The sequence below is a fragment of the Oreochromis aureus genome, unplaced genomic scaffold (assembly GCF_013358895.1).
Source record: "Oreochromis aureus strain Israel breed Guangdong unplaced genomic scaffold, ZZ_aureus HiC_scaffold_47, whole genome shotgun sequence".
Taxonomy (NCBI): Eukaryota; Metazoa; Chordata; class Actinopteri; order Cichliformes; family Cichlidae; genus Oreochromis; species Oreochromis aureus.
This window is the reverse complement of record NW_024108945.1, coordinates 1-8,738: the sequence shown is the minus strand read 5'-3', so window position 1 is coordinate 8,738 and position 8,738 is coordinate 1. Positions and strand designations below refer to the sequence as shown.

Here is an 8,738-nt window from a genome sequence, read left to right as displayed (position 1 = left end):
GACAGTCTCCACTGCCTCCGTGGTGGGTATGCAAGTGAAGAGAGAGACTACATCAAAGGACACCATGGTTTCATCTGGATCCAGGGTAAGTTTCTGGACCTTGTCGGTGAAGTCGGTGGAGTTCTTGATGTGATGTGGGGTGTTCCCCACAAGAGGTGCTAGGATGGTAGCAAGGTGTTTCGAGATGTTGTAAGTGGCTGAGTTTATGCTACTGACAATGGGTCTGAGGGGACACCTTCTTTGTGGATCTTAGGAAGTCCATAAATGCAGGGTATGGCATCCCCTGGATAAAGGCGGTGATATGTGAGGCGGTCAATGATTTTGTCCTTTTCAAGGTCTTGAAGGCAAGCTATAACTTTCTTTTGTAGCTGCTTGTGGGGTCTCGCTTTAAGGCTTCGTAGGTATTGTTGTCACTGAGGAGAGTAGTGATCTTTGTGTGGTAATCTGTTGTGTTTAGGACCACGGTGCACCTTCCCTTATCAGCTGTACAATAACTCGTACTGCGTACTAGCTAGCATGAGTTTCTATACAGCTGGATGGGTGCTGTGATGTTACTGATAGTGAACTTTATTTTGTTCATAAGGTTAGTTAGTAGAGTTGCCAACCGTCCCGTAAAAACGGAATCGTCTCGTATTCAGAGAAAATATTACGCTGCTTTCGTATTGACCTGAGAAGGAACGCAGTTTGTCCCGGACTTCAGCTAGAATGAAAAAGACACAAAGCTGGAGTTTTTCTGTCGTTACGCTGTGGCTGTTTCTTTTCTCTCATTCTCTCCCCTCCCTCTCCTGTTGCTACTTCAATCATGAAACTGATCAATGATCAGCTGATTGGCTTTTCTCTCTTGTTTGTTTATCGCTCACTTTGCGCCAGAAAGAGGAAACCAGTGGAGGTCGCGCTAAACAACAGCAGCACGTTTAAGCTTGATTAGCTGTTGTTAGAATTTATTTAACATTAATTTCTAGTATCAGCTGATGCTTGCTGGAGCCACAGCTGTAAAAGCTCCTGGTCATGATGTTGGTTTGGATATGTGGTGAGAGGAAACATGAAGATGAAACCAGGAGATGTCCTTACTGAATCATCAGAGCTGAACAGGTGATGGAGAAACAGGTTTACCTTTTAGGTGACATGAATGAGTTGAAGGAAGTTATGAACGGTTTCTGAGAGACAAATGATAACTGAAATATCACCCACACACACACATTCATTCAAGTGTTTTTTTTTTTTTTAAATGCCCAAATTCCCTGTTAAACTTTCACACTCTAATGGATGCATTGGAGGAAAATTCAGTATCTTACCCAGGGATACTTTGACATTAAGGTTGAAATAGCCGTGGAATCTTCCATTGACCTCCAGACTGCTAGACAACCCACTGAACCACAGCCATCCTATGATCTGATGTTGGGGTAAATTTGCTGTGATGTCCACGCCTGGGAAGATTGTGTCATTGTGTTAACACACACCAGAATGGTGCAAACCAGCAAATTTCAGAAGATCTGCTCTTACAGAGCTGCTCACACTAGATAAGCAACCATAATTGGTGCATTTGCTTCAGCACCTGGCTGCTATGGAACTTCCTAATTCCTTAATTAAGGGTGTACTTAGTTTTTCACACAGAGCTGCATATGTATGTACTTATCACCTACATAGCTAACTACATACTTTTTTTTTAACATCATGCAAATATTTGATATCAGTCCTGAGATGTATTTATTTCTGCCAGTGAAAAGTCTTAGGCTGACCTAAAGCTTAAGTTGTAATCATATACAGTAACTGTTTAAATGCTGGGAGCTCATATTATGAATTCTGCGGCTTTTAATGAATGTCATACTAAATATTGCAAAATGAAGTGGGACATGAACTGTTTTAGTTGAATGCCATCTTTCTCTGCAAAAGAATGAAGGAAACAGTGAATCAAATGAAGCTCTGGAAGCTGCAGAGGCCCAAGCTGCTGGCTCAAGAGAGCCTGCAGCAGAAGACAAACCTCCATCTCTCACTACTGGAGGAGAGCAAGATGAGTGCCCACCTGTTTTTGCTGGAGAGGAACCTGTATCTTCAACTGCAGGAGCAGAGATGGAGGAACCTCCAGCTCCCCTGCTGGTGAGGTGGAAGAATCTGGAGCTGCTCCAGCTGGTCAGGACGATACAGACACACGTTCAGACAGCCCGAAGGAGGAAAAGCCTGCTGTGAGTGGATAACCTTATAAAATGCTGCCTTTTGTGATAACCTGATCATCATCTCATCAATATCATCACTGTGACCTCCATCTCATCGTATCATCATCATCATCACTGAATAAGAAAATCATTGAACTCCACACTGGAGATGTATCAGTGTGGAAATCATTCTTCTGTTTCCAGCCTGTATCCAGTGCACATGAAATGTCTTTTTGTGTAAGGATTTTAACCCTTTGCCCTTGTCATTTCATGCCAACAAACCCTTACCCCAATCTTTACCCTACCCCATCCACTTTATAACACAAAATGAACCCAATCTCATAAAACACTGCTGCTTTTAAAAACAAAACAAAAACAAAAGCCTTTTCAATTAGTATCACTGAGTTTAAATCGTTATATTCTACTGTTTTCCCAAAAAGTTGACTCTGTTCATCTGGACGTAGTGTTTCCAGTGGGACGATGATAAAATGTTTCTCCTACCGAAAACGTCCAGATGAACAGAATCAACTTTTTTGATTTCCTTACCTGGATGATTGAGCATGCATCAACGCAAAATCTATTTTCTTTTCCCAAAGTCAACAGTGGTATCTCCAGGCTCAGAACAGGCAGACGTCAGTGAGGTAGGATACTCCACTTCTTCTGTTTGTTTGCTTTCACTGTCATTTTTACTTTTTATCTGCAACAATTATTGAACAACATAGGTGTGAATGTGAGTGCGAGTGGTTGTCTGCATCTGTGTGTTAGCCCTGGGACAGACTGGTGGCCTGTGCAGGGTGTACCCTGCCTCTCGCTCTAAGACAGCTGGGATAGGCTCCAGCCCCCCCACAACCCTGAAGAGGATGGATGAAGTGTTGAAATGAAATGATGAGAATGAATGCAGCTCTCTGAACAGAGACCTTGAAGAATAATGGTTTGACCCCTACATTGGTCATTTTTTGAAACAAAATCCCTTTTTTTTTTTTTTCTGTGATTTTACACATGCTGAATTCAGGGTGGTGGTCACGGTTTCATCTCTCTTTTTTCACATGTGAACAGGGAGGTCAAAGTTCTAATTTTACAAGAGCAAAAGTTATTATTAAATGTTTGTTCAAACATTCAAAAGCCACACAAATGTTCTCAAATGGAAATGATTTCTGTCTGTAAACAGATTACTCCTGCTGAACAGGCCAAAACTTCTCCCAGTGAAGCGGCTCCATCGGTGAGTGTAGCATCATCACTTTAGATTCACAAGAAATCATGAAACTTAACTCAATGTGAGTGTGAGTGTGTGTGTGTGAGAGAGATCTATACCGGTTCGAGCCCCGGCTCGGACAGTCTCGGTCGTTGTGTCCTTGGGCAAGACACTTCACCCGTTGCCTACTGGTGGTGGTCAGAGGGCCCGGTGGCGCCAGTGTCCGGCAGCCTCGCCTCTGTCAGTGCGCCCCAGGGTGGCTGTGGCTACAACGTAGCTTGCCATCACCAGTGTGTGAATGTGTGTGTGAATGGGTGGGTGACTGGATATGTAAAGCGCTTTGGGGTCTTTAGGGACTAGAAAAGCGCTGTATAAATACAGGCCATTTACCATTTACCATAATCAGCTTGTTCTACAAACATACAAATTGTTCCTTAATCTAACATCAGTGGATTTTAGATCGGACAATAAGATCTGATTGAAGTGCAGACTTTCAGCTTTCATTCAACGGGTTTAACAAAAGTAATGCATTAATTGTTACACAACTTCCCATTTTCAGTGGAGGAATGTGTCTAAACCAAGGCTCAAAACTGAAAAACTGACATAATTTCAGATATAAGAATTGTTTTTAATACTTAAAAGCAAATCATTTGCAGTCGGTAACAGCCTGTAGAATCATTACACGAGAATGTTGTTTGCTTTTTGAGATGCTCTGCAGGTCTTTAATGCAGCACAATCAGCTGCTGCTTGTTTGTGGCTCTCTGCCTTCTGTTTTGAATTTATTAACTGTAAAAGTGCCCTGCTGGGCTGAGATCAGCTAACTCTTTCCGCCATAGAAAAATATTGTGAAATGAAGTGGGACATTTCATTTCACAAGATGCTCTGCAGCAGTAACCTGCTGTGATGCTGTAAATATGAAATGAAAGGTTTTTAGATGTGATCACTAAATGCTGAATGTCCTCTGCAGGAAAATATGCCAATCCTTCTGTTGTGATTGAGCCTGCCTCAAGTAATGAAGGAGATGATGACCGAGATGCTGACATCATCTCTCCCACTGCAATCAGTGACAATGGGGTGACAACTGAAAACCAGAACATCAAGCATATCAGTCCTTCTGGGGAGCGTCTGGACTTCCTGATGATTTCCTTTTACAAGGTGAGGCTTCTTAGTAAAAGCTAAGATTTTATGCTATAAATTGAGGAGGAAAAGACTTTTCTAACGAACTGTTAAAATGTGGAGTCTAATGTCTGTAAACTATGATGGATACCTGCAGGTGGAGACCATGCATGACTTTGAGGCTGCAAATTCAGATGAACTTGACCTGAAGAGAGGCGATGTGGTTTTGGTGGTTCCCACTGCCTCAGCGGAAGATCAGGTGATAATAGCTGGTCACACAGAAATGTAATAAAAAAAGTTCTTCACCAACGTGAAAAACAACATCTTAACAGGATTGTTCTGATGTTTTTGTGTGGTTGCTGCAGGATGCCGGCTGGCTCACAGGGATCAAGGAAAGCGACTGGTTAACATTTGGAGCTGGTGCTCAAAAAGGACTTTTCCCAGAAAACTTTACTCAACATTTGGAGTAAGATGTTCCCTGACATAGCAAAATGACAAGTAGAAACATGAGGAATCTGTGTCCCAGCCATTGAATCAGCATGTAGCCATTCCCTTTCTTGTAAGTTTTACCTGCTGCAACTGTCTGCTGGACAACAATAAAGTTTCACTGGCAGGTGAAACTGTACTAAAATGAAATGTTATTGTTTAAAAAAAAGAAAAAAAGAAGAGAGAGAGTAGTACTCTTCCCAGTTCCCCTGATGATTTAAGCATGGTGTGGTAGTATGTTCCACCCTCCTGTGGAAGTAAGATATGCCTTTTGTTTAAATAGAAAAATCATATATAAAACAATAATAACTCGACAACAAAAAGCTTGAAGTGATTTCAGGTGAAAACAAAGGAAAAAGATAAACTGTCTTTGCAGTAAGTGTGTGGTAATCATTTTGTTTTGCTATGAAAGGCTACAGAAACTTCAATGCTGTGATTGTCTTTTTGAGTGCAACATGAAACTTGGGTTTCTTTTTTCTGACACGTTGTAACTGTAACTCTTGAATCACTGTTGATGTTTTCTGTGTTATCATTATTGGGTGTGTGGTGATTGATGAATTAACTCACTGGCCAGTGTTGCTTTGGTTCTGCTAAGGGGATACTGATGTTTATTGTCTGGGTTTTGGCACACAAAGTAGTGCAAATGCTGCATGAAAATCCTAAATATTCAAAGTACATATACTAAAGATGACAAATAAAGAATTACTTGTGTGTTAAGCATAGATTTGTGTATGGCATATCATCTGAAAATTTGGTTACAAGGAAAAAAAAAATCAAATAAGGAAAGTTTTTGTCAGCGGTTTAAGTGTTTCATCAAATAGAAGGTATTAACAAACCAGTCTGAAATTATTTTTTTAGGCTTCAGAAAAATTACTCTTATACTCCAGAAAATTTAAACCTTCATCAAACTAGTTTTGATAGCCAGGTGAAGCCTCCCAGTAGACCTTTATCTGATGCACACAGCCTTGAGATAATATTGGTGTAATGAATTCAATAGTAAATTCCATGTTTGATATTGTATATGGTTCTATGCTAATAAAATAAATAATAAAACATTGTTTCAATCAAGTAATTGGACCAAATGGTATCTTTAATGTTTAGAAATCAGTCAAAGGATAAAAAAAAAAGGGTATGCTATTAGTATTATGTTTTTAATTATTCTTTAAAGATTTCAATGGTTTATGTTAGGTTAGGTTAGGCTCTAAAACGGGGTTCACTGGAAATGACTGAATAACCCCAATGCCTAGAATCCACAAATTCTGTGGCATCCTGGTAGAAGCATGCACCTACCTGCCAAGTTTGGGCCAAAATGTGAATTTTTAGGGGTTAAGTATGGTCATGTCTAGGATTGTCTTGTGGACTCAAAATGCAGACTTGCAGTTCCCACCTTTAGTGTGTTTAATTGCAATGAATGATTCAAAAACAAATGACGCTGAAGCTCCAAAGTAGAGAGTCGCAAGACAACTCCAGTTTAACCAGATCGTCAATCCTTTTTTCCACAAGATAACTCTATGTCAGGATTACTCACATCCAGCATCCAGATGCCTGTACTTAGTAACCAATCCAGCATTGAATGGATGCTGTCCTCCAGCCAACGAACTGCTGATCGGACAATCACTTGTGGGTGAGATAATCAACCAACGTGCTGATAGATGGGAGCTGGAGGAAGACCTGCCTGTAAAACACAAGGTGTGGTTAGTGCACACACAGACAGAAAAAGAAAGTGAGAGAGAAGTGGGTTGGCTGGGAGGACTGTGACAGGTATATTGGCTATAGCCACGATTGTAAACTCATAACTTGAGAAGCATAAGGCCTAGAGCCGCTGAATTTAGTGGAAGTGTTTTTTTTTCCATCAAATTCAGTTTTATTTATATATATCGCCAAATCAGAGCAACAGTTGCCTTTAAGGTTTTGTTTATTGTAAGGTTGAAGCCTACAATAATACAAAGAAGTTGGAGAAAACCCCAAAATCACACAACCCCTATGAGGAAGTACTTTGGTGACAGTGGAAAGGAAAATCACCTTTAACAAGAAGAAACCTCCAGCAGAACCAGACTCGAGGATGGCCAGCCATCTGCCACGACTGGTTGGAGGTGAGGGAGGAAGACAGAACAAAGACACGCTGATAAATAATCATTAATGATTAAAGGCAGAGAGGTGTATAAATTCAATTCAATTCAATTTTATTTATATAGTCCCAAATCACAACAACAGTTGCCTCAAGGCGCTCATATTGTACAGTAGACCATACAATAACACATACAGAGAAAAACCCAACAATCATATGACCGAATATGAGCAAGTGTAACACTTCTGGAGTCGTTACAGTACACTAGGACCAGTTAGGTTCGACTACTAGAGTAGTAATGAGTGTAGCGTGTAATAAAGACCACAGACCAGAAAATAAGTTTCAGTTGCCGGCTTATTATTTTGTAAAAACAGAGAATAGACAGTTGACACACATTACATAAAACGTTCAGCACCACATTTAAGGAAACAAGATATTTTCTTTCCCATTTTTGTTCTGTAATTTCTATTAATTTATCCTATTTATCTCAAAAACCTTTTATTTGGCTTTAAAAGGATGTTATTTTCAACCCTAGGTTATTTTATTTATTTCAAGTTCTAAGTTCGAGTTTATGCTTGAATCTATTTGAGTTAACACTGTTATTTTAAATCAAGTTTAGTTCTTTAGGCCCAAGATTTGATTTAATTTTGGTCTAGTTCACCTTTAGATACGGATGTGGAATTGAGTCTGGTCCCTGAAGGGTCCAGACGGTGCTCTGTCCATCCCTCTGCCTCTGCCGCTTGTCCCCTGCTGGACACGCTCTCACGGAAGGCAGCTGCCCTCTCCGTGACGCACCACCGTCCAGCCCTCCCGAGTCCATCCGGGACCCCATGTCTTGAATTTTTAATTTTTGTTTTGTGTGTCTCTTGATGTCGCCTTTGTTATCTTTATTTAATAATTGTTTTACTGTGCTATTTATTTCAGTTAGATATGAAAAATATGTGTATATGAATTTACAATCACAAACAAAGGCGAGAAAAAGGAAAAAACGTAAATGAAATTTGTGTTTTTAAATAAAAATAAAAATAAATGAAATTAATAAAGTTTTTAATTTTTAATAAGTGAAAATCAATGAATTACTGTGCCCACTGTCATGACGCTTCGACCCAAGATAGGTCTTCCTCAGGCTGGGGCACAATGAATTGTAAGCTGGGAATGCACAGAGAGAGAGATGTTGTCTCTTCAACGGTCAGCTCCCAAATGAGCTCCTCTCTGCTGTGCAGCCTTTTATAGGCTTGTTTTCGTGTAACGTGAGTTTTTGAATTTTGGGTTTGGCAATGTGTTTTCAAATGTCTGTGATGGTTTTAGACTACAGTGAATGTGTGTTTTTTTAACCTTTGTAATGAAATTGTATTTTATGAAATGTATTTTGTAAATTATGTGAATTTTAAGAATTTTATGTCTTAGAAGTGATGTATATAAGATTTAGAAATTTGTAGTTGTATGTTTTAATCCAATTAGGTTTTAATGAATTTTTTAGGTTTCCAGAGAAATATATTTATAATTTTAAACTTGAATGAGTATGTTTTTTCACCGAATTATGTTTTTATGATTTTTGGGTTTGTATATTTAAGCAATATTGTGTTTTTAAGGGTTTTAATAAAGTGTGTGATTTTAATGACTGTTGTTGTGTTTTAACTGTAAATTATGAAGTAATTAAAAGGGTCATAAATCAAATGTCCTGTTTTAATGTTTTAATAAGGTTTTGATCCCCAATATGTCC

The 8,738-nt window shown here is 39.4% G+C and overlaps 2 long non-coding RNA genes across 2 annotated transcripts; both read left to right on the top strand.

Moving 5' to 3' along the window:
- The first annotated feature begins 2,096 nt into the window (after positions 1–2,096).
- LOC120437087 lies at positions 2,097–4,326 on the top strand. The gene is made up of 4 exons (XR_005610817.1): positions 2,097–2,183; positions 2,750–2,794; positions 3,322–3,372; positions 4,313–4,326. It is a non-coding gene; the product is annotated as an uncharacterized LOC120437087 (long non-coding RNA).
- A 292-nt stretch (positions 4,327–4,618) lies between these two features.
- On the top strand, positions 4,619–6,015 carry LOC120437086. The gene is made up of 2 exons (XR_005610816.1): positions 4,619–4,720; positions 4,827–6,015. It is a non-coding gene; the product is annotated as an uncharacterized LOC120437086 (long non-coding RNA).
- The last annotated feature ends 2,723 nt before the right edge of the window (positions 6,016–8,738 follow it).